Genomic DNA, 14,209 nt, shown 5'->3' with positions numbered 1-14,209 from the left:
GCTCAATAACAATCAGGCCCGAAAAATGTTCAGATGGCAAAACATTCAACAGTAGTTTGTAAACTAAATTATAGCACAAGTAGGCACATGTACAAAACCACTGACACATGCACACTTTGTAAGGAGAACGATTTCTAATAATTGCGGAAGGAATTACAATTTGTAAAATAATTTTACAGAAATTACTCTTTTCTACAAAATATACAAAAAGTAAAAATTATTTCAATTTGTATAAAAAACGCTACTTTGTAAAATTGCTACAATTTGTAAAATAATTTTACAGAAATTAATTTTTTCTACAAAATATACAAAAAGAAAAAATTATTTCAATTTGTATAAAAAACGCTACATTGTAAATTTCAAGGAATTTTTAAGGAAAAATTTAGGATTAACAATTTTTATTATTTATAAAAACTTGACGCAGCAACCCAGCTTTTGTTTTCTAAAACAGCCAAATTCCTCTTTGACAATTTTTTTAAGCAAAATGTAAAAAACATCTTTCTTTATCCTGATACCTGTCTGTTGGATCAACTAAACTTCGCAAAATGCTAACAGTTATTACAATTAGCAAAAACCTGATTCACTACTTTATCTCTCTCTCTCTCTCTCTCTCTCTCTTGATTTCTGTGTCTTCCCAATCCAAATGAAATTGGCGAAAGTGAGGTATGCCTAAAAACGAGAAAAACAAGGGGATGTAAGAAACAAAGGCAGAGTTTATGTTAAAGCAGCTTTTTAATGTACGTGATTGTGGTCATAAAAACAGTGTATCACACTTGTGCCAAAATTTTTGAGACCAAAATAAAGGCTGCCTCGGATCAGGACTATGTATCAGCCACAGCAGAATACATACGCGATAGGGTGAAACTCGGCAGCCAATCAGAACATGCATTCTTCCTCGGTCTTTGGAACTGTCGTCCTCTGAATTTCGAACTAGTCTAACAGTGAGGGGAAGCTGTCGGCCAGAAGATCGATCACCCTAACTTATAACAAACCAAAGGTATAAAGAAAAATTGAAGCAAGCGCTACCTTGTTTCTCCTCTGAAATTTCCCCTCGTCCCCTCCTGCAGGGTGTTAAAAATGCTTTGTCCAAAAACACGTTAATTGATTGAAGAGCACTAATATAGGATTCGGTCCCACAGTAGTAATTCAATCAACACTCCCAAGCAAATAACTTGCAGAACAAAACATTGGAAATAATTTGGATCACCTCCAAATTTTCTCGCCATTCACAAGGATTTCCAATAAAACAAATTGCTAGCAGCACTCTGACTGGTCTTGCAACTTCAATTCAGTTTCGAAGGTTTAGTCCCACTAAACTAACTGTTCTCTACCTCAGTATTTTCTCTCTCTCTGCCTCTACTTTTTCAGATTTCTTGATTACAGCTTTATCTCTTTGCGTTACGTTATCTTATCTCTAACAAATACACCTAATACACCTATCATATTTTGGGTGATTGAAGCATCCGCTGGAAAGCCTCTAACTAGTAAAAAAACACAAACGTCAAATTTCGCGATCGGTATCGCTCTATTTGCGTAGGCGAAATTGGCGCCAAGCTCACTTTGCCACTATTGTTCCTTAAGGGCCATTGTTCTAGATGTATAAGTATTTCGCTAATTCATGCACCCTCAAGCTAAAACAATGGCTCGGGGTGCTTTTTCAACCAATCCCTCCAATTCGTTCTGCAACCAAAATTGCCCGTAAACCTAAAAATTTGACCTTTAAGGGTCAATAAGGAGTCAATTGTCCAAGATTCGGGGTCAGGTTGATAAAAACTTATTATTGTCATAAAAAGTCCTCTCAAAGTTGAACCTACCCACAAAATTTTACGGCCTAACTCACACTAGAACACGAGCAGTGACTGCACACACTTATCGTCGACCTCCCGGATGACCCCCAAATTACCTCTGATAAACACCAATATTCTCAAAAATCACCATTTTACATCCTGAACATTTCGCAAGATCATGCAAAACCTTAATTCATACGTGCATGACATTACGACTGAAAAACCCATTATTTCTAACTCAAACAGTCATATTTCATAGTAAAATGCCCAAAGACCTTCAAATCACGCTACTTCCGGTGTTAATAACTGTGGTCGGATTGGCCTGAAAAGTATACCCGCACTAAATGACCATTTAGGGTTCCTCCCATCAATGATTGGTTATCAACCAATAACTCCTTTCCATCCTGGGGGGAGGGGGGGCCGGACAAGTTCTGCTCCACGGTAATTCTAAAAACAGATCAATTGGCTTTTTATTTAATCTGAATCAACAAAACTCTACTGAACTAACTTATTCTGTCTTACTTTGCGTAAAGTATTAAGTCATATACATTTTTAGTTGAAAAGGATAGTCAAATCTACTTTGAAATCTTTCATTATCTTAAATCTGGCCTTTATCCGAGAAATTGTACGCGGATTTACAAGACAAATATCCGTCGTCGAAGTAAATAATATTCTTTCGAAAGGGATTTTATCGCAAGTGGGTTCAGGACTCACGTTTCTACACCGAGATAACGCCAGGACTAAGCTTACAGAATTGCACAGAAAAATCAATCATCCCTCCAGAGAAAATTTGGAATCTATGGCACAACATTTAGTATTAGACACCTACGGGTATGGTGCCGAAAAACAGTAAAAGATTCTGCCGATTGCGACACTGAAACACTTTTGCTGTACCCGTGGTCCTATGCGGTTTATAACCCAAGCGGAACTTAATCGTTTTTGCCGAGAGCTTGGCCTAGAATAAGAGGAGCGTGATTGCTACGAGCTATTTGAAAGGTGAGCATTATTATCCCAACCCAAATACACTCTGGCTAAATTGAAGTTATGATCTTGGGCTTTTAGTTGTCCTGAATTCGATGCTCCACGGTATGATACAGTTACCTTAGATGTAGCCCACACCAAATTTAATTTGAGTAGGTGCATGATTGTACGAACGTGTTTGACTGCATGCGTCTGTGAATGAGCGCGTGCGTTTGTACGCAGGTACAAAAGTATTTCTACCAGAACAAATTATTTATTCCAAACAAAATCTAGTATTAATTTCAATCTTAATCAACCAACGAATTTGAATAACGATGCGCGTTTTTCTACGAAAAGTTATCAAAAGTTTAGTTTAAAATCGGTACGCCCCTCAAACACATACACACACACACACGCACACGCACTAACACACACACACACACACAACCGACACCAAACTTACAAAATGAAAAGGATATTTTGGAAAGGTTTCTAATAATTGCGGAGGGAATTACAATTTGTAAAATAAATTTTCGAAAAGTAAATTTTTTCTACAAATATGTATTCTTTTTTACATATTGTAAAAATTTCAAGGAATTTACAACATTAAATGTAGCCCACACCAAATTTAATTGCGTGGCCTCCTGTCTATTAACCATTATCACTGGAGATCGCACTCAGGCTGGAGAAATCGAGCAACATTTTGTTACATTACGGAATGGATCAAACAAACACTTATTTAAATGTCCCGGAAAAACCCCTTATCAGAAGAATCGAGGACGAGGAGAAGAACATAAACACTAGAGACTTTGCTCGTCATTGTCGATTATTTGCTCGTCATTGTCGTTTAAACATTTATGTATACTGTGATCCTGAGGGTGGGGAACAACCTTAGTACCTAAAACTACCTGGAACAAAGGAGTAAAGATGAGGGATATTCATAAAATTCCAGGTGGTAGAGGGTGTGCAACACTGCCTCTGAAAATATCAATTCGAATTGAAATCAACAAGCGAGTAAAAAAACGTTTATTTTACGTAAAACAGACATATACAATAATAAATTAGTTTTTCTCGGCCTTGGCTTGCTCCCTAGCGAGCATTTTCACCACCGCCAAGGCCATTTTTGGATCCCGTTTTCGGTTATCATCCGTATTTACACCGCCTGTAGCCGCCATCTTTGATTTTCTACTCTTTATACGCTTCTATTCTACTCGCTTATATATATTTATTTACACATTCACCGCCACCTGTTCGTCTCATCAATCTAACCTGACAGCCTTTCATTACAACCTCGACCAATTTGTTAAGCTTTTATCCGGTTTGTAACTTTGCTTGCTCTTATGCATATTTGTTATAATGAGAATTTGGGGCACATGGTGTTTGCTTTCAAGAGTGCTCAAATTTGTTCAATTCAGCTTCGGTGTAATTATCTTAAATAGATTGTCCTAAATACGAGCTTTCCAACAAGCCTACATACAAGCATATTCGTCGCTTCGTCCAATTTCAATGCTCGCTACAGGAACCTACCCGACTAATCATGTTTTAGCAAAACATATAGCGTCAAATTCCCACCTCATTTTTTCAGCAGTCATATTGTTCCGTTGAGTGTCTAAAGGCGTTTGTGAGTAGGTGCATGATTGTACGAACGTGTTTGAGTGCATGCATCTGTGAATGAGCGCGTGCGTTTGTACGCAGGTACAAAAGTATTTTTACCTGAACAAATTATTTATTCCAAACAAAACAATCTAGTATTAATTTCAATCATAATCAACCAAGGAATTTGAATAACGATGCGCGTTTTTCTATGAAAAGTTATAAAAAGTTTAGTTTAAAATCGGTACGCCCCTCAAACACACACACACACACGCACACGCACACGCACTAACACACACACACAACCGACACCAAACTTACAAAATGAAAAGGATATTTTGGAAAGGTTTCTAATTGCGGAGGGAATTACAATTTGTAAAAAAAATTTTCGAAAAGAAAATTTTTTCTACAAATATGTATTCTTTTTTACATATTGTAAAAAATTCAAGGAATTTACAACATTAAATGTAGCCCACACCAAATTTAATTGCGTGGCCTCCTGTCTATTAACCATTATCACTGGAGATCGCACTCAGGCTGGAGAAATCGAGCAACATTTTGTTACATTACGGAATGGATCAAACAAACACTTATTTAAATGTCCCGGAAAAACCCCTTATCAGAAGAATCGAGGACGAGGAGAAGAACATAAACACTAGAGACTTACGATTATTTGCTCGCCATTGTCGTTTAAACATTTATGTATACTGTGATCCTGAGGGTGGGACACAAACTTAATACCTAAAACTACCTGGAACATAAAGGAGTAAAGATAAGGGATATTCTTAAAACTTCAGGTGGTAGAGGGTGTGCAACACCGCCTCCTAAACTCCTAAAATATCAATTCGAATTGAAATCAACGAGAGGGTAAAAAAACTTTCATTTTACCTAATAGACATATACAATAATAAATTAGTTTTTCTCGGCCTTGGCTTGCTCCCTAGCAAGCATTTTCACCATCGCCAAGGCCATTTTTGGATCCCGTTTTCGGATATCATCCATATTTTTACCGCCTGTAGCCGCCATCTTTGATTTTCTACTCTTTTTTGGAGCCCTTTTCTTTGCGATTTTTTTTCAGTGCGGGTGCAGATGAATCAACTTCTAAATGGGGCGGCTCAAATAACGACGAGGAAGATGATGGGGGCACAGAAATCTCGGATCCTGACAAACTCGATTGACTTTTTGCTCTTTATTTGCAAACAACTTTTCTGGTTTGCTGTGTTCTGGCTATTTTACCCCTAAACACTTTCTTTATTCACCTTTTACTCTGCTTATAAATATTTATTTACACATTCACCGCCACCTGTTTGTCTCATCAATCTAACCTGACAGCCTTTCATTACTCAAACTCAACCAATTTGTTACGCTTTTATCCTGTTTGTAACTTTGCTTGCTTTTATGCATATTTGTTATAATGAGAATTTGGGGAACATGGTGTTTGCTTTCAAGAGTGCTTAAATTTGTTCAATTAGCTTCGGTGTAATTATCTTAAATAGATTGTCCTAATTACGAGCTTTCCAACAAGCCTACATACAAGCATATTCGTCGCTTCGTCCAATTTCAATGATCGCAACAGGAACCTACCCGACTAATCATGTTTTAGCAAAACATATAGCGTCAAATTCCCACCTCGTTTTTTCAGCAGTCATATTGTTCCGTTGAGTGTCCAAAGGCGTTTGTGAGTAGGTGCATGATTGTACGAATGTGTTTGACTGCATGCGTCTGTGAGTGAGCGCGTGCGTTTGTACGCAGGTACAAAAGTATTTTTACCTGAACAAATTATTTCAAACAAAATCTAGTATTAATTTCAATCTTAATCAACCAACGAATTTGAATAACGATGCGCGTTTTTCTACGAAAAGTTAAGTTATCAGAAGTTTAGCTTAAAATGGTTACGCCCCTGAAACACACACACACACACACGCACTCACACACAACCCACACCAAACTTACACACTGAAAAGGATTTTTTGGAACGGCTCCTAATATTTGCGGAGGGAATTACAATTTATAAAATAAATTTTCGATAATTAAATTTTTTCTACAAATTTGTATTCTTTTTTACATATTGTAAAAATTTCAAAGAATTTACAACATTAGATGTAGCCCACACCAAATTTAATTGCGTGGCCTCCTGTCTATTAACCATTATCACTGGAGATCGCACTCAGGCTGGAGAAATCGAGCAACTTTTTGCTAAATTACGGAATGAATCAAACAAGCACTTATTTAAATGTCCAGGAAAAGCCCCCTAATCAGAAGAACCGAGGACGAGGAGAAAAACGTAAACACTACAGACTTACGATTATTGGCTCGCCATTATCGTTTAAACATTTATGTATACTGTGATCCTGAGGGTGGGGAACAACCTTAGTACCTAAAACTACCTGGAACAAAGGAGTAAAGATGAGGGATATTCATAAAATTCCAGGTGGTAGAGGGTGTGCAACACTGCCTCCTAAAATATCAATTCGTATTGAAATCAACGCGCGAGTAAAAAAACTTATTTTACGCAATACAGACATATACAACAATAAATTCGTTTTTCTCGGCCTTGGCTTGCTCCCTAACGAGCATTTCCATCACCGCCAAGGCCATTTTTGGATCCCGTTTTCGGTTATCATTCGTATTTACACCGCCTGTAGCCGCCATCTTTCATTTTCCACTCTTTTTTGGAGCCCTTTTCTTTGTGCGATTTTTTTTTCAGTGCGGGTGCAGATGAAACAACTTCTCAACTGGGCGGCTCAAATAACCACGAGGAAGGTGATGGGGGCACAGAAATCTCGGATTCCGACGAACTCGATTGACTTTTTACTCTTTATTTGCGAAAAACTTTTCTGGTTTGCTGTGTTCTGGCTATTTTACCTTTAAACACTTTCGTTATTGACCTTTTTCTCTGCTTATATATATATTTATTTAAACATTCACCGCCACCTGTTCGTCTCATCAATCTAACCTGACAGCCTTTCATTACTCAAACTCAACCAATTTGTTACGCTTTTATCCTGTTTGTAACTTTGCTTGCTTTTATGCATATTTGTTATAATGAGAATTTGGGGCACATGGTGTTTGCTGTCAAGAGTGCTTAAATTTGTTCAATTTAGCTTCGGTTTAATTATCCTAAATAGATTGTCCTTATTACGAGCTTTCCAACAAGCCTACAAACAAGCACATTCGTCGCTTCGTCCAATTTCAATGCTCGCAACAGGAACCTACCCGACTAATCATGTTTTAGCAAAACATATAGCGTCAAATTCCCACCTCATTTTTTCAGCAGTCATATTTTTCCGTTGAGTGTCCAAAGGCGTTTGTGAGGCTTAGTACCTAAAACTACCAGGAACAAAGGAGTAAAGATGAGGGATATTCATAAAATTCCAGGTGGTAGAGGGTGTGCAACACTGCCTCCTAAAATATCAATTCGTATTGAAATCAACGCGCGAGTAAAAAAACTTTTATTTTACGTAATACAGACATATACAACAATAAATTCGTTTTTCTCGGCCTAGGCTTGCTCCCTAACGAGCATTTCCATCACCGCCAAGGCCATTTTTGGATCCCGTTTTCGGTTATCATTCGTATTTACACCGCCTGTAGCCGCCATCTTTCATTTTCCACTCTTTTTTGGAGCCCTTTTCTTTGTGCGATTTTTTTTTCAGTGCGGGTGCAGATGAAACAACTTCTCAATTGGGCGGCTCAAATAACCACGAGGAAGGTGATGGGGGCACAGAAATCTCGGATTCCGACGAACTCGATTGACTTTTTACTCTTTATTTGCGAACAACTTTTCTGGTTTGCTGTGTTCTGGCTATTTTACCTTTAAACACTTTCGTTATTGACCTTTTGCTCTGCTTATATATATATATATATATATATATATATATATTTATTTAAACATTCACCGCCACCTGTTCGTCTCATCAATCTAACCTGACAGCCTTTCATTACTCAAACTCAACCAATTTGTTACGCTTTTATCCTGTTTGTAACTTTGCTTGCTTTTATGCATATTTGTTATAATGAGAATTTGGGGCACATGGTGTTTGCTTTCAAGAGTGCTTAAATTTGTTCAATTTAGCTTCGGTTTAATTATCCTAAATAGATTGTCATTATTACGAGCTTTCCAACAAGCCTACAAACAAGCACATTAGTCGCTTCGTCCAATTTCAATGCTCGCTACAGGAACCTACCCGACTAATCATGTTTTAGCAAAACATATAGCGTCAAATTCCCACCTCATTTTTTCAGCAGTCATATTTTTCCGTTGAGTGTCCAAAGGCGTTTGTGAGTAGGTGCATGATTGTACAAATGTGTTTGACTGAATGCGTCTGTGACTGAGCGCGTGCGTTTGTACGCAGGTACAAAAGTATTTTTACCTGAACAAATTATTCATTCCAAACAAAACAATCTAGTATTAATTTCAATCATAATCAACCAAGGAATTTGAATAACGATGCGTGTTTTTCTACAAAAAGTTAGTTAAAAAGTGGGTACGCCCCTCAAACACACACACGCACACGCACTCACACACACACAACCCACACCAAACTTACAAAATGAAAAGGATTTTTTCGGAACCGTTTCTGATATTTGCGGAGGGAATTACAATTTGTAAAATGAATTTTCGAAAAGTAAATTCTCTACAAAATTGTATTTTTTTTTTACATTTTTTAAAAATTTCACGGGAATTACAACATTAGCTGTAGCCCACACCAAATTTAATTGCGTGGCCTCCTGTCTATTAACCATTATCAGTGGAGATCCCACTCAGGCTGGAGAAATCGAGCAACTTTTTGTTACATTACGGAATGGATCAAACAACTACTTATTTAAATGTCCCGGAAAAACCCCCTAATCCGAAGAATCGAGGACGAGGAGAAAAACGTAAACACTACAGACTTACGATTATTCGCTCGCCATTGTGGTTTAAACATTTATGTATACTGTGATCCTGAGGGTGGGGAACAACCTTAGTAACTAAAACTACCTGGAACAAAGGAGTAAAGATGAGGGATATTCAAAAAATTCCAGGTGGTAGAGGGTGTGCAACACTGCCTCCTAAAATATCAATTCGAATTGAAATCAACGAGCGAGTAAAAAACTTTTATTTTACGTAATACAGACATATACAATAATAAATTAGTTTTTTTCGGCCTTGGCTTGCTCCCTAGCGAGCATTTTCACCACCGCCAAGGCCATTTTTGGATCCCGTTTTCGATTACCATCCGTATTTTCACCGGCTGTAGCCGCCGTCTTTGATTTGCTACTCTTTTTTGGAGCAATTTTCTTTGCGATTTTTTTTCACTGCGGGTGCAGATGAAACAACTTCTAAATTGGGCGGCTCAAATAACTACGAGGAAGGTGATGGGGGCACAGAAATCTCGGATCCTGACAAACTCGATTGACATTTTCTCTTTATTTGCGAACAATTTTTCTGGTTTGCTTTGTTCTGGCTATTCTACCTTTAACCACTTTCTTTATTGACCTTTTACTCTGCTTATATATATTTAATTACACATTCACCGCCACCTGTTCGTCTCATCAATCTAACCTGACAGCCTTTCATTACTCAACCTCGACCAATTTGTTAAGCTTTTATCCGGTTTGTAACTTTGCTTGCTCTTATGCATATTTGTTATAATGAGAATTTGGGGCACATGGTGTTTGCTTTCAAGAGTGCTCAAATTTGTTCAATTCAGCTTCGGTGTAATTATCTTAAATAGATTGTCCTAAATACGAGCTTTCCAACAAGCCTACATACAAGCATATTCGTCGCTTCGTCCAATTTCAATGCTCGCTACAGGAACCTACCCGACTAATCATGTTTTAGCAAAACATATAGCGTCAAATTCCCACCTCATTTTTTCAGCAGTCATATTTTTCCGTTGAGTGTCCAAAGGCGTTTGTGAGTAGGTGCATGATTGTACGAATGTGTTTGACTGAATGCGTCTGTGAGTGAGCGCGTGCGTTTGTACGCAGGTACAAAGGTTATTTTTACCTGAACAAATTATGTATTCCAAACAAAACAATCTAGTATTAATTTCAATCTTAATCAACCAACGAACTTGAATAACGATGCCTGTTTTTCTACAAAAAGTTATCAAAAGTTTAGTTTAAAAATGGTTACGCCCCTCAAACAAACACACACGCACACGCACTCACAAACACAACCCACACCAAACTTACAAACTGAAAAGAATTTTTCGGAACCTTTTCTAATATTTGCGGAGGGAATTACAATTGTAAAATAAATTTTCGAAAAGTAAATTTTTTCTACAAATTGGTTTAATTTCTACATTTGTAAAAATTTCAAGGAATTTACAACATTAACAATTTTTATTATTTATTAAAAAATTATAAACTGGGCGCAGCAACGCAGCTTTTGTTTACTTAAGGAGCCAAAATCCTCTTTGACAAAAAAACTTTTCAACAAAATGAAAAAGTAACGTTTCTCTTTATCCTGATACCTGTCTGCTGGATCAACAAATTTTCACAGAAGGCAAAAAATTTTTACAATTAGTAAAAACTTGATTCACTGCCCTATCTCTTGAACTTTTGTGTCTACCCAGTCCAAATTAAATTGGCGAAAAACCTGATGTCGATGTCATCTCATTTTTTTATTTTTGTAACCGCGTATTTTACTCTTGAGTTTTGGGCTTTTAGTTGTCTTGAATTCGATGCTTCACGGTATGATTTAGTAACCTTAGATGTAGCCCACACCAAATTTAATTGCGTGGCCTCCTGTCTATTAACCATTATCAGTGGAGATCGCACTCAGGCTGGAGAAATCGAGCAACTTTTTGTTACATTACGGAATGGATCAAACAACTACTTATTTAAATGTCCCGGAAAAACCCCCTAATCCGAAGAATCGAGGACGAGGAGAAAAACGTAAACACTACAGACTTACGATTATTGGCTCGCCATTGTGGTTTAAACATTTATGTATACTGTGATCCTGAGGGTGGGGAACAACCTTAGTAACTAAAACTACCTGGAACAAAGGAGTAAAGATGAGGGATATTCATAAAATTCCAGGTGGTAGAGGGTGTGCAACACTGCCTCCTAAAATATCAATTCGAATTGAAATCAACGAGCGAGTAAAAAACTTTTATTTTACGTAATACAGACATATACAATAATAAATTAGTTTTTTTCGGCCTTGGCTTGCTCCCTAGCGAGCATTTTCACCACCGCCAAGGCCATTTTTGGATCCCGTTTTCGATTACCATCCGTATTTTCACCGGCTGTAGCCGCCGTCTTTGATTTGCTACTCTTTTTTGGAGCAATTTTCTTTGCGATTTTTTTTCACTGCGGGTGCAGATGAAACAACTTCTAAATTGGGCGGCTCAAATAACTACGAGGAAGGTGATGGGCGCACAGAAATCTCGGATCCTGACAAACTCGATTGACATTTTCTCTTTATTTGCGAACAATTTTTCTGGTTTGCTTTGTTCTGGCTATTCTACCTTTAACCACTTTCTTTATTGACCTTTTACTCTGCTTATATATATTTAATTACACATTCACCGCCACCTGTTCGTCTCATCAATCTAACCTGACAGCCTTTCATTACTCAATCTCAACCAATTTGTTAAGCTTTTATCCGGTTTGTAACTTTGCTTGCTTTTATGCATATTTGTTATAATGAGAACTTGGGGCACATGTTTGCTTTCAGGAGTGCTTAAAATTGTTCAATTTAGCTTCGGTGTAATTATCTTAAATAGATTGTCCTAATTACGAGCTTTCCAACAAGCCTACATACAAGCATAATCGTCGCTTCGTCCAATTTCAATGCTCGCTACAGGAACCGAGCCGACTAATCATGTTTTAGCAAAACATATAGCGTCAAATTCCCACCTCATTTTTTCAGCAGTCATATTGTTCCGTTTAGTGTCCAAAGGCGTTTGTGAGTTGGTGCACGATTGTACGAATGTGCTTTACTGCATGCGTCTATTTATTCCAAACAAAACAATCTAGTATTAATTTCAATCTTAATCAGCCAACGAACTTGAATAACGATGCGTGTTTTTCTACAAAAAGTTATCAAAAAATTAGTTAAAAAGTGGGTACGCCCCTCAAACACACACACGCACACGCACTCACAAACACACAACCAACACCAAACTTACAAACTGAAAAGAATTTTTTGGAACGGTTTCTAATATTTGCGGAGGGAATTACAATTTGTAATATAATTTTTCGAAAAGTAAATTTTTTCAACAAATTTGTATTCTTTTTTACATATTGTAAAAATTTCAAGGAATTTACAACATTAACAATTTTTACTATTTATTTAAAAATTATAAACTGGGCGCAGCAACTCAGCGTTTAAGGAGCCAAAATCCTCTTTGACAAAAAACTTTTCAACAAAATGTAAAAAAACTTTTTCTCTTTATCCTGATAACTGTCTGCTGGATCAACAAATTTTCACCGAATGCAAAAAGTTTTTACGATTATTAAAAACTTGATTCACTACTTTATCTCTTGATTTTTTGTGTCTACCCAGTCCAAATTAAATTGGCGAAAAACCTGATATGTCGATGTTCTCATTTTTTATTTTTGTAACCGCGTATTTTTCGTCCTGATGTTATACCGAAAAGACCCAATAATTAAATTCTTTGTCGTTCCTTCCCGAATTTCTCTGATATGTTGTTGGATCGACTAGCAAATTGCAGTAAGCTTCGCCTCGCTCCAGGTACATCATTTCACTCGCACTGTTGCACACCGTAATTTGGTTGCTCCTCGGCCAAAAATTGTGTCTGTCCTAGCGTTGTTGTTTATCCGAATACGTACTAACTATGTTTATTTTCTTGAAATTTTACAGATTTACATTCTGCAATTTTCAGGCATCTACATTCTTTTTTATAAAATTTAAAGATTTCAAGCATTTTCTTACAAATTGTACAATTTTCCTTCCTCTTGTTGTTGCTCTTCTCTCTCGAGATGAAAGAGTCAGAAGGCTACGTAACGGGAACTCCTTTTTTGAGTCCTTAGCCAATATTTGCCAAAAACTTTGCTCTCACAGTAGTGACAATTGAAAGCAAAATTTCCTCATCTCAGAACACTATAACAATTGTTTTGTCTGAACGCCAACTTAAACTTGGTAGCAACGCCGGTAAAAGTAGTTTCAGTTGTCATAAGCGGATTTTTTTTTAAAATTGTGACTCAGATTTTTTCAGTTATAATGAATTCAGTTTTTTTCTAAACAAAATTCTTGTGGTGAACACATATTAGAAGAGCATCTAAAACAAAAATTCATAAATTTAAATTTATTCTGATCCCCCATCGAATCTGAAAATGAAACATTAACAAAATAGTTAATTCATTGAATAATCAACATGGATACAAAGGAATTACAAAATACAAAAGACTACAGTACAGAGTAACATTAACCAAATACAAAAGTAATGAACACTAAAACAATATCCAACACTTCAAGATTCGAGCAGCAGCTTTTAGCTTAAACCCTTCATTAAATCTCGCTCTTACATCTTCAAGTGAATAATCACTGTCAACTGGATATCTTAGGCAGGCTTATTTTTCGTCAGTTCATTTTTTCTCACGAGCTTTAACACGGAAAGTACTAAGTGATCTTTCCAACGTTTATTGCGCCTGATTGCGTTCATCGCCCATTGTTGAACGAGTGACGTCTTCGCAATTTCCGATTGAGAATGTCCATTTGAATACTTGTGCGGGCAGCTGTTCTTGTGGTATGTGAGCTGTTCAGAGTTTCCCCAGGACATTGAAACGTCTCACTAGAGCTGACTTGATAGCAGACTGCTGCCATTCCTGTACTGGTGCAAGCAAATTGTCCACATCTGATGCTTGCTGTCAGTTTTAGGGGTCAGTTTATCTTCTTACGATTTGTG

At 37.1% G+C, this 14,209-nt stretch overlaps 1 protein-coding gene across 1 annotated transcript in view; it reads left to right on the top strand.

Moving 5' to 3' along the window:
- Window positions 1-14,209, top strand: part of LOC142339626 (coatomer subunit beta'-like) — a 263,545-nt gene that overhangs the window by 3,543 nt on the left and 245,793 nt on the right. The gene's annotated exons all lie outside the window — the stretch shown is intronic.

The sequence above is a fragment of the Convolutriloba macropyga genome, chromosome 5 (assembly GCF_964194025.1).
Source record: "Convolutriloba macropyga chromosome 5, txConMacr16.3, whole genome shotgun sequence".
NCBI classification, from domain to species: Eukaryota; Metazoa; Xenacoelomorpha; order Acoela; family Convolutidae; genus Convolutriloba; species Convolutriloba macropyga.
Note: the sequence above shows the minus strand (reverse complement) of the source record. Positions and strands in the feature narration are given on the sequence as shown.